Source organism: Pseudophryne corroboree, chromosome 4 (assembly GCF_028390025.1).
Source record: "Pseudophryne corroboree isolate aPseCor3 chromosome 4, aPseCor3.hap2, whole genome shotgun sequence".
NCBI classification, from domain to species: Eukaryota; Metazoa; Chordata; class Amphibia; order Anura; family Myobatrachidae; genus Pseudophryne; species Pseudophryne corroboree.
Window position 1 is genome coordinate 396,940,237 of NC_086447.1, and position 11,955 is coordinate 396,952,191.

The following is an 11,955-nucleotide window of genomic DNA, read 5'->3' on the forward strand; positions in this document are numbered from 1 at the left end:
TATTTTGAAATGCTCTTATATTCCAGGACATTTCTGATACGGCAGTGTGGTTGCAATGCCCAAGCTGCAGAGCAGTCCAGCTGTACAAGAGGGAATTCCTATAACACTGACTGTACCTCTAAATGCTGCTTTATATTGCCGAGTCTGTGGGAACGGTCATCGGAGACTTCAAAATCATGGGATTCCTAATGGGTCTCCAAGGCGGTTTTAACAAGTTTACCAGCTTTCTCTGCCTTTGGAACAGCAGTGACACAAAGGCACACTTCAATAGACAACACTGTCCACAGCGTGCAGAGTTCTGTGTGGGGGGTCAAATAACGTCAAGTGGAAGCCACTGGAGGACTCCAGGGAGGTGCTGAAGCCTCCACAACACATCAAATTGAGCCTTATCAAACTATTTTTTAGAGCTGTAGATAAGGATTCGATAGCCTTCAAGACTTCTTCCCTAAGCTGTATAAAGCAAAGATCAAAGTCAGTGTTTTTGTGGGACTACAGATCAGGAAGATCTTGTAGTGCAAGGAATTCCCAAAGATGCTGGCTCAGAAGGAGGAAGCTGCTTAGACCAGCTTTATCACAGTGGTTGAAAACTACGTGCAGTCGGTTGAGACAATGGTGAAGAACTTTGGCACAATAGGGTGCAGGATGTCAATTAAAGTCCAAATTCTTAATGCTCATCTTGAGAAATTCAAGTAGAACACGGGAGCGTACTCAGAGGAGCCAAGTGCTTCCACCAAGATAAACTGGAGTTTGAACGCCACAATCAAGGACGGTATAGCGAGAATATGATTCGAAGACTAAATCTGGGGGCTAATTCGTGAAAGTGATGAGCTGTATAATCGTAACCCTAGAAAAGCTACTCACTTAATTCTTTTGTGGTCATGTTTGTACAACTTTATATGTTAATTTTCATGCATACTTGGATTTTTTTCTCACAATGTGTAAAAGAAAATGGACATTCACCCTTTTCTCATCTGAAATAATAGCATTTCAAAGTATAAAATGTCCTGGTCACAAAAGCAAAGTTTGAGTGGAATAAATACCATTTTCCGTACTCAAAACACCTGAGCAATTAAAAAACAGCACTTACTACCCAAGGACAAAACATTTGCTACATAGTCTAATCTTTTATTGAAGCCTTCCAGCAATATTTACTTGGGGTGTAGTATGTTATGCCGGCGGCCAGCATACCGGCGCAGGAATCCCGACCGTCGGCATACCGACAGCTGGGCGAGCGCAAATGAGCCCCTTGCGGGCAAACTGAAGACCACCCATTTACTTGGACTCTCATTAAAATTTTTATTTTGCATTGTTCTAGTTCAAGCAGGTTTGTAACCCTGTGTTTGAGAAGGGAACCTTTATACCCTGAATCCACTAAGAAATGAATGTAGTGTTCCCATTTAATAAAAGCTCATTGTGCCATGGAGTACAGCAATGCCATAAATATTCAGTCAATGTGGACTTTTTAAAAGCATTACATACTGAGCCTGTTATGTTCAGCAAAAAAGTAAATAAATAACATATTACCATTTTTACATGTTAAGGCCCATACACACTGGGCGATTTTGAGCTGAAAGCAGCTCACTTTTGGTGTGTTGAGCTGCTTTCAGCTCAAAACCGCCCAGTGTGTATGCCCAAACGATGAGCAGTAGATGAACGGCGGGGTGAGCGGCTTTCCATGGCGTCCTGCTATGGAAAGCCGCTGTCCCCCGCTGACATCTCTGGGGGGGAAAATGTCCAGTGTGTATGCACCTTTAGGAAAACTTTAATGTATTGGTTTTCACATGTTCAGCTGCAATATTAATTAATGTTACCTTTACTTTCATGGATTTTTCTGTGTTTTCCGGGCATGTACGGTTTGTACCATAAACTAGACCTGCCATGTAATGGGACACAATATTGCTCCGTAGACTGTTTTACACAATGCAGAGAAAACAGCATAACTGTGTTGTATCCCAGGACAAAAAAATTGTCTTTCTGATTTAACTATATGGTTTGAAAGCACAGAAGTAAGCCACAATAATAAAACACGTAGAAGGACACACACAAGTCAATAAATGAGTTATATGTGGAAAGCTTAATTTTAGTTAGTATATATCTGCGTTACAGCAATTGCTGGTTGTTTTTACTTCTTTTTATGATCTTGATCTCAGTCATACGGTAGATATGTGCTTCATGGCTCAGCTCAGGTCACTCAAACCTGACTGTCTGAGCTTTTGATATACTAAAAAATCAGTAACGACTTCAGATTTTATTAGAGCGTGACTTTCCTACCTGTGAACCGTAATAACATCACTCATTTCTGTAGTTCAGAAATGTATCGACATTATGCAATAAGAAAGAATCCCCAAAAGAATAACACAGAAAATATTGTATTTTTTAATTGATACCACTTTTAGACAGAGAAAAGGAGCTGGCAATTTGCGGGGGCATCCCAGGTCAACCCAGGTCCTTTATCTGTGTGAAAGAGTTCACCAGGGTCAAAACAATACATCGAAACGCGTAAGTTGTTTACTCCAACCCACTGATCAACATTGAACGCTACCATCCAGTGCTTGGACCAATTTCTGGACTTTATTCAAGAGGCTTATCATCAAGCAATCTGCACAACCTCTATTGCTTGTGGCCGGACACCTTCAGGACACCGTATATCTAGTGAGGACTCATAGCCTTTTGGAACTGTGGAGCATGGGCTATTCCTCCAATAGTGATTAATGTGGTAAACTACCATCCATGAGGAACTGTGCCCTGTAGCTAAGAGGTTATTGAACTGTATTTTCTTCCTAGCCGCAGTCCAGATATATTATATAAACAAGCATTAGTATACGTGATTACTATACATGCTGTGTGGTTGTATAGGAATTGGAATGTGAATTTTAAACTATATAGTAAAATTAATAAAGTTTTTCTTATCCAGACAATCTGTCATATTAATCAATTAAATATTTAAGCGCTGCTACCTTTTTCTATGTTCATCTTTCCCTACAAACCTGGAGACTTAAGGCCTGCTGCAGTGTTTTACAGAAATCAGATGTGTGCTGCTCCCATACTGGAGCGGATTCCGAGTTGGGAGTAAAGTGCATATTCTGCACTTAGTCTTGTGCTGAGTTCATCAGAATGAACACAGGAATGGGTCCAACAACAGATACATCCTGTTGAAAAGTACACTCACACATTGTCCACTGTAGCTCACACAAAAACTGCAGCGGCTGCCCACCGACACATCACTAGAAGTTTGTTATTCTCTATCCTATACCTGTGATTGCACTTCACCCAGAACTATTTGGAATCCTGTGTTTTTACTTACTGGTACATTTGTTTCCATGGTCTGCGAGGATTGATATCATGGTATCTTTCTGTTTTTGATGTACACTAATGGAAAAGTGATACTGTTGGAGATAATAATATGATTTAATGATATAATGTACTATGCATTTAATTTGATTTCTGATATCTTTGTTGGACTAGGGTGTCTGCCACACATTTCTGTTTGGAGAGTTTTTCTCCCATATTTATTTATTGTTAACTATATTTTGCCATGTGACACTTTTATTACCTTTAAGTGTAGCTTTATAATTCACAGCTATTCAACTGTATTATTCTTTTTTTGAATAACTTCTTGCCTTATGCCACATCTACTTCCTCTCATTATACATGTTTATTTTTATGTATTTTTGTGTATTTGTTAGTTTAATATGTTGTAAATACGATAATAGTTACATTTTAATATATTAACATTAAGTATCCAACATAACCCAAGTACTTTTTCTCTCTTTTTTCTCCATTATCACTCATTGACTCTCTAGTGAGCACTACCACAATATACACTATGCTTTATTCATGTTTGTAAGTAAAGCAAAAAAAGAAGAAGCAAGCAACTTTGTGTCTGGAACAAACCACGTTGCCATGCAAGGGAAGCAAATACTTTTTCTGTGCAGGGTAAATACTGTCTGCTTTTGCATGTAGCCCATAAATGTTAGACAGCTTTATTTTTACACTGCAATTTTGATTTCAGTTTGAACACAGCCCACCCAAATCTAAATCTCTCTGCGCGTCACCTCTTTCCCAGACTATCCTATTGGAATCTACACTTAACCAGGGGGTTCCAGTGCTTAGGATGTTCCCCTTTACCCTGGGTCTGTAATAGCATAATATACATAAATTCACTCAGCTCATACCCAGAACACCAGCTACATGCACAGCTATTGCAGAGGAAATATGGGGGAGTAAAGAGGCATTTCAACTTAGTCAAGAAACGGTAAGGGCATATTTGTGTACTTGTGCTCCACTGCAGACTGGCACACAGATGCATATATGCCAGTCAAGTAGTATCATTTGCAGGTGCCTGAGAGTTAGAGAAAATACACCACTGTGGCGACAGTAGCCAGTAATAGCTTGTGATTGGTTGTCCCAAATGCATCACTGCTACTCATGCATATTTATTATTTTACTGTGCATATTTTTGCACTTTTCCCTATACAAAGTGTTTATCTGCTGCCCTAGCTAGGTTTTTAAAATATAGTGACGTATAATAGTGAATGCGTATTTTGCGAATAAAAATGGATAAAACATGGCTATAAGTGTATGTGACATGTGCCTAATATAAGCTGATCGCTATATTACTGGTGCAAATCTGCATGCATCGTGTGATAGTTTAAACTTTGTGTATGCCTACAATTGTGGATTTATTAAATGCATTTTATGTCTGTGATTCTTGTTATCAGCATCTAAGGGTCTCTTGCTGTAGCTTGAAAACCTTTCAACCAATCTATATAGTTAAAATATGCATGCTCCACAAAAATAATTTTTGTTTCTGCAGTGTCCTGAAAAATGGGGTGCACCACTTTCTTATTCTGTACTTCTGTAGAAACTCTCTATCTTCCTTCTGTCTTCTTCCACTCCTCTGAAAATGTGATCATCTTGCAACCCTAATCCTACATGGCCCATGGAAATCTAGTCATTCTCATGCAAATCAAGGTACAAAGTGTGCACAGCTGGCTGTGTGCTATGAAGCCGCACTCAGGTTACAGACAGGGCCGGTTCCGGGGCTTCTGGCGCCCCGGGCGGCATTATGGGGCGTGGCTTCATACAGGGGGCGTGGTCAGTTACGCCCCCTGTACTGTAGTAGGATGTGCGGTGCGTGATGACGTCATCGCGCACCGAACAGCAAAGGTCCTCTCCACGAAGGAAAACTAGACGCTAAGCGTCTATTTCCCTTCGTGGAGAGGACCTTGCTGTGCGGTGCGCGATGACGTCAACGCGCACCGCACATCATTACAGTTAAGGTCCTCTCCAGGAAGGGAAACTAGACGCGTAGCGTCTAGTTTCCCTTCACAGCGGGCAGCCGACGAAGGGAAAGTAGACGCGTAGCGTCTAGTTTCCCTGGACAGCGGGCCGCACCAAAGCAGGAGCGGATCTTGCCATAGTGCAGGGCCCTCCGGATGGCGCCGGCACCCTCCGGAAGGCGGCGCCCCGGGCAAAGGTCCTGCTTGCCCTTGGCAAGATCCGCTACTGGTTACAGCTGTCCAGTGAGTCTGGACTTGCAGTCCCAGCTATGATGCTAGAAATAAATTATAGGTGAGTTTGAATTGCCTACATCTTCCAATCTATCAATATCAACGTTAACAAGTCTCCACCATGGTGGTGTTAATTTTCTTGGATTTTTATCTTTCTCCTCAAGCATCTCTCATTCTTCAGCAAGCAATCTCTCATCTCTTTAGACTGTAACTCCATATATCACAAATAGATAACTACTCATCTTCATCATTTCAATATTTATTACACCCAGGTGTCTGGGTTCAACAAAGAGGAGGATGGAGACCATATTATGGCTAGCTCTAGGTCTGGATCAGGTCATCATACCGGCAGTCGGGATGCCGGAAGTTGGAATCCCGATACTGGACAGAAGGCTGACACTGGGATACTGACATAGATCACAATGCCGATGCCTGAATCCCAACTACCAGCATCCTGATTGGATAGATGGAAAAAGAGTATTTCGAACACCTATGAACTGTGCAAAGAACCAGGCAGCCCTCCACAATATCAGAAAAGGCGTCTCCCCTAATCACCTCAGAAATATAGTATTCAAATTTGGCAATTAGGATAAGTGCTCCACCGGGCGCAACAATAGCAATACACGACTTCAAATAATGTCATGAAATAAAGACATATCTCAAATAAGCTTTTTCAATTATAGTCACCAGGACTCCCGGGCAAGTACTCTGGGATTTTCTCCTGGACACTGCACCATATCTTAGATTAGTCCAGCAGGTGTTGTGGGCTCCCCCTTTTAAAAGTCAACGCGTTTCAACCCTTTTCCTTGGATCTTTTTCAAGGCAGCTTATTTGAGAACTGATTACTACCCGTTCTCTATTTTTTCTGTTAATTGTTCTGTATTACTCATAACAGCAGGATTAAGGGGTTCTGTAAATTTTAATTGTATTTTAACTTTATATGTATTAAATTGACTTTACTACACGTTATAATTTTTATCTCCTTCCCTCGCATGTTAAATAGTTTGAAACTAATATCATATTGGACAAGGATGGAGTAGATCCACTGAGGCATCTATACAAGGGATGTATATGTCTTTATTTCATGACATTATATGAAGTTGTGTATTGCTATTGTGGAACCCGGTAGAGCGCTTAACCTAATTGCCAAATATGAGCATCCTGATTGTAAGTATGCCGGGGCAGGTCAGGTTCAGGCAGCGCAGGTAGGGGAGTGGGAGGATAGGTTTAGGCTGCAGGGAGAGTGTTAGGGTTAGGCTGCGGCGAGGGAGGGTAAGATTTAGGCATTAAGAAGGTGGGATTACGGGGCAGAGAGTTACAAAGGGATGCAAACGGCTACTTTTGGCAATAAGTGCGGCTGCGAGAAAGACCATTCTACAGGCCTGGATCCTTAAGGATCCTCCTACCTTACTTCTATTCAAAGGGAAGTTGCACCACCTATTTCAAATGCACTGGATAGAAACTACTATACAAAAAGATAAATTGGTGGGGCAATTCTTTGAATCTTGGGAAAGCTATATCGCCACCCTCCCCACTGATTTTCAAATTAGAATAAAAAATTCATTGAAAGAAACACTATGGTATGAGACTAGATCGGCAGTTGGTGACCCTCCCATAGTAATAGCAAATTCACGGCTAGTGGTGTTGCATGGTCCCGGCCCCCTCATAAACCGATGGTATGGAGACTAGCAGGGAGTTGTTCTCTTTTCCCCAAATCTTTCTGTTCTTATTCTTATTTTTATTCGGGGGTTCTATCACTTATAACCTATTTACACTGAAGGGTACTCAATTATGTTGTGATGTGTGCATGCCTCTGTTCAAAACTACTTCTGATAATACACCGAAGACCTGGTGTTAATTGACATTGAGGATTTTCTTACTTATTGTATTTGGCTATTTGCATGTACATATTTCTTTATATTACTGAACCTGATACTTTTGTACTGTGAAGTGATGCATTGACAATAAAATGATTACGTTAAAAAAAAAAAAAAAGAAGGTGGGATTAGGGATAGGCATTAAGGTGGGAGAGTTAGGGTCAGGCCGCGGGAAGGGAGAGTTACGGGGTTAGGGTTAGAACACTTACCTAACAGGTGTCAGAATACTGTGTGTCGGGATGCCATTGTCGGTATTCTGACTGCTGGCATCCCAAGCTCCGGGATCCCCATACCATCCCCTCCAGGTAACATAAGTGTGCTGGGTTTTCATTACAAAATGTATTATTATATTTTATGTTCCATGCATGCAGTTTTACATCCATTGTTTTAGGATCCCTATCATATAAGTCAACTTTCACTAATTAAATATAATACAAATAAAATATTGATATATTTAATACAGGTTGAGTATCCCTTATCCAAAATGCTTGGGACCAGAGGTATTTTGGATATGGGATTTTTCCGTATTTTGGAATAATTGCATAACATAATTAGATATCATGGTGATGGGACCTAAGTCTAAGCACAGGAAACATTTATATTTCATATACACCTTATACACACAGCCTGAAGGTAATTTTAGCCAATATTTTTTATAACTTTGTGCATTAAACAAAGTGTGTGTACATTCACAGAACTCATTTATGTTTCATATACACCTTATATACACAGCCTGAAGGTCATTTAATACAATATTTGTAATAACTTTGTGTATTAAACAATGTTTGTGTACATTGAGCCATCAAAAAACAAAGGTTTCACTATCTCACTCTCACTCAAAAAAGTCCGTATTTCGGAATATTCCGTATTTCGGAATATTTGGATATGGGATACTCAACCTGTAATGACATGTACATAGGCACACATTTAGATAGTCATACTTCACAATACTACCTTCATTTATTATTTGGGAATAATTAATTAAAATGCTTCAAATATTATGCCAATCATTTCATTAGCATAAACGTAATTGATACGTATTCGTGAAAATTTATAATTGAACTATTGGAGTTACTGAAATCGGTTTTGTCAGTGTAATGGTAGCTAAAAGTTCCTTTGTGTCTCTGGGTTATTTAGTAACAATAGGGGAAGCAACTGATATTTCTTACAAACCACACTAATAGTTAATACATATCTTTCCCCCAAATACAGCTGTGATGCAGTGCAGCCAAACTGAACAAATACCATGTAAAATCTTTGACATATCCACGACTACATTCAAAATTAATGAGTAGTGACTGAAAGCTAATGGGATCAATGAGGTTGCCACCAGTGTTAAACTATTTTGTGGGCTTGTCTTCCTAGATGAGCACTTCATGCTACTACACTGTTTTCTAACTACGAGGATCAGAGGTAACAAACGTGGCAAACGAGCGGTTCACTTTATCAAACGGGCAAAAATTATTCACAGACTGTAAAGGTTATGTGAGCGGTTAGATGCGACTAAAATGGAGAAAAACTAGATGCTCTTTTCAGACTGTTTCTTATAGACCATTTTACACTCATTCTAGCTTAGCCCTGAGAAACCATATTCTGTTACTGTAAGTACAATATCCTAATCTGCAACTCTGTGATTAGAAGACATTAATAGACCTGTCGTGTTCTTATCTACATCTTTCCATGTCTATTCTTCAGCGATTTCATCCTTCAGTTTGTCAGCATATACTAGCAGTGTACATATAATGTGTAGCTAAAATGTAAAGTTCCAGTTTCATAAATATATTATTTTCTTCTCTTCAAGAATCTTCTAGATCATACAGTATGTAAATTTGTGCTCTTACAATTTGCAGCTTAAAATGTGTATATGCTTTCTTCAGTTTATCCTTATAAAGAAGATAGAACAAAATCTACAACACTGTAACACACTGAGGGCCAACAGGATGCCCTGGGGCCACATGCAGCCCTCTGAACGTCACCTACCACATCCGGCTCTTCCGTGCTTTACTGACAGATATGTTTATTGGAGCTTAATGATATGTTATTACTTATTACATATAAGTGTCTTTCTTTATTAAATGTATTGTTACTTAGATGCACAGTCCATCTGAAGGCTTAAATACCTCCCATATAGCCTTTGAAGAGTATGAGGTAGCCTACCACTGACGTAACAACTGCTTCAAAGTGCTGAATTACGTTATTGCTGGTTTTTATATCCACTGGCACACTACAGAGTTTATATTGGTTTCACATTTTATTAAACTGCATTTGTGCATAACTTCAGGAGAATAATAATAATGTGATGTAACTATAGATACTGCAAACTGTCAGGACGCAAATACCTTTTTTAAAGCACAGTTTACACACGTGACCTGAAACCATGTACTGTATTTATGAATTTTTATACAGTAATATACTGTACTGTTTGATTAAACCTCAAGAAGATTTCAGCAAAGTTGATCAATAATTGAAAGCCAAATGCATGGTTGTTCTGCCGATAGCAATCATACAGAATTATGTACAGATGTGTCTTCATACAGTTCTTGGCGCGCCAGGTCCCATGTGACTTGACTTGCGTCAAACATCTTTTTTGCTTCTTTTTAATTGAATATTCATCTTAATCACAATACAACCAAACTGCTTCATGATACAGAGACTGAATCTATAAAGTGCTAAGATGCAGCGGCCATGGGTTTTTTATGCCAAATTCCGTTGTGCTTTCGAATATGGGGCCTAATTCAGACCTGATCGCTCGCTAGTGTTTTTTTGCAGTCCAGCGTTCGCATAGTCGCTGCCCACCGGGGAGTGTATTTTAGCTGTGCAAGTGTGAGATCGCATGTGCAGCCGACGGTACAAAAAGAGTTTGTGCAGTCTCTGAGTAGCCCAGGACTTACTCAGCCGCTGTGATGACTTCAGCCTGTCCGGGGGGCCGGAATTAACGTCAGACACCCGCCCTGCAAACGCTTGGACACGCCTGCGTTTTTCCAACCACTCCCAGAAAATGGTCAGTTGCCACCGACAAACGCCTACTTCCTGTCAATCACCTTGCGATCGGCTGTGCAAATGGATTCTTCATAAAACCCATCGCACAGCAACGATCTGCTTTGTACCTGTGTGACGCGCCTGCACATAGTGGTGCAAACGCATACGCAGTTCTGACCTGATCCCAGCGCTGCAAAAAAAACTAGCATGCGATCACGTCTGAATAACCCCCCATTGTGTCAGACTCAGTCACACACAGATATACAAGTCTCTCAGGTCAAATTAATCAGTGCAGTCTTGTGAAGTTTTTGTTGCATCACATTGCAATTAAGAGGCACATTCGAATAAAACAGTCATGAAAAAGATGCTACAACACTAAGGGCCAGATTCAAATGTCCATCTCCCCAATACCGCCAGCCGGCAGTATTCCAACGTTACTGCCAACGGGCGCGATAAGTTAATTGCAACTCGCTACCCCCGGAAGTAGTGAGCTGAAATGCGCGATCGCACCTATTACTTTAGTCTGGTTTAGGCGCTTGGCGTGCCTAAACCCTACTGTAATGAGCGCAATCAGCGAGATAACAGGGGTCATTTCAATATCGGCCCCCTATCTCCTGTCACTTTAAACGGGAGATAGGGGCGCATTAAAATTTTCATCCAGCCCTTATCACGACTCACTAGTGCCAGGTGTCTCGCACCGCGTGGCGTACTGAGACTAGGTGTGTGAGAACACGTGTCTGGTTTAAACAAAACCTCTTTTGGTGACAATGTATGCGAGGCTAGAAAACATACTCAAAGCAACTCTTAAAATGTACTAGTAAATGACAATAGTCAGACGTGTCTATTGGTAAGACTCGAGATCTCTAATTGCCAGCTATTTATTGCATTTACTCCTCATCACTTTAGGTACATTATTACTGTTTGATGCTGAATCTTTGATCCTGATTTTTAAAAACAGAAAGAGGCAAAAAAAAATCCATACAATTATTAAACCTACATTGTGTTGATAATATTGTCTTACAACTGTATATTTATTTAATTTGACCAATGCTAATATATTTTATGAATTGGACGAGAGCAAGGTGTACGGCAATGACACAATATCAGAATGTCGAAGAAGTCCAATTCATCAAAATACCCAAGAGCCATAAACATGGCAACATGATATTGAAATATGGAAACAGACTGGTCTTCCGTCCTACAAGTTACAGAAGTTTGTGACTTTTTTGATGCAGATTATTTTTATGCCGCAGAAAATCATTCCCATAAAATGTCTTTATTTACACAGAATTCTGAACGCTGATGCACCTGTAACTAACACATGGAAAGAGACTGTTTTACAGTCAGTGCCCACCAGGGGATGCCATGGACATTCCATTAGACTCCTCTGCCTCATGGATAGAGAGATACAATGGAGGGGAAGAGAAGCAGTAAAAGGTCATATTTGTTAAGCACTAGTCATGCTTTTTGATGGCAGGTCCCCTGGTTCTAGAGTCAAGCTATGATATGGGCACCTGTTTCACCAGGTGAGCCTATCATATCCTAGCACAACACTGTTTTCCGTCTATGGTACCCATGGGAAATAA

General features: G+C 40.3%; 1 protein-coding gene across 1 annotated transcript in view; it reads right to left on the reverse strand.

Annotated features, from left to right (window-relative positions):
• DST (dystonin) overlaps positions 1-11,955 on the reverse strand; it is a 1,076,884-nt gene that overhangs the window by 381,802 nt on the left and 683,127 nt on the right. The window lies entirely within an intron of this gene.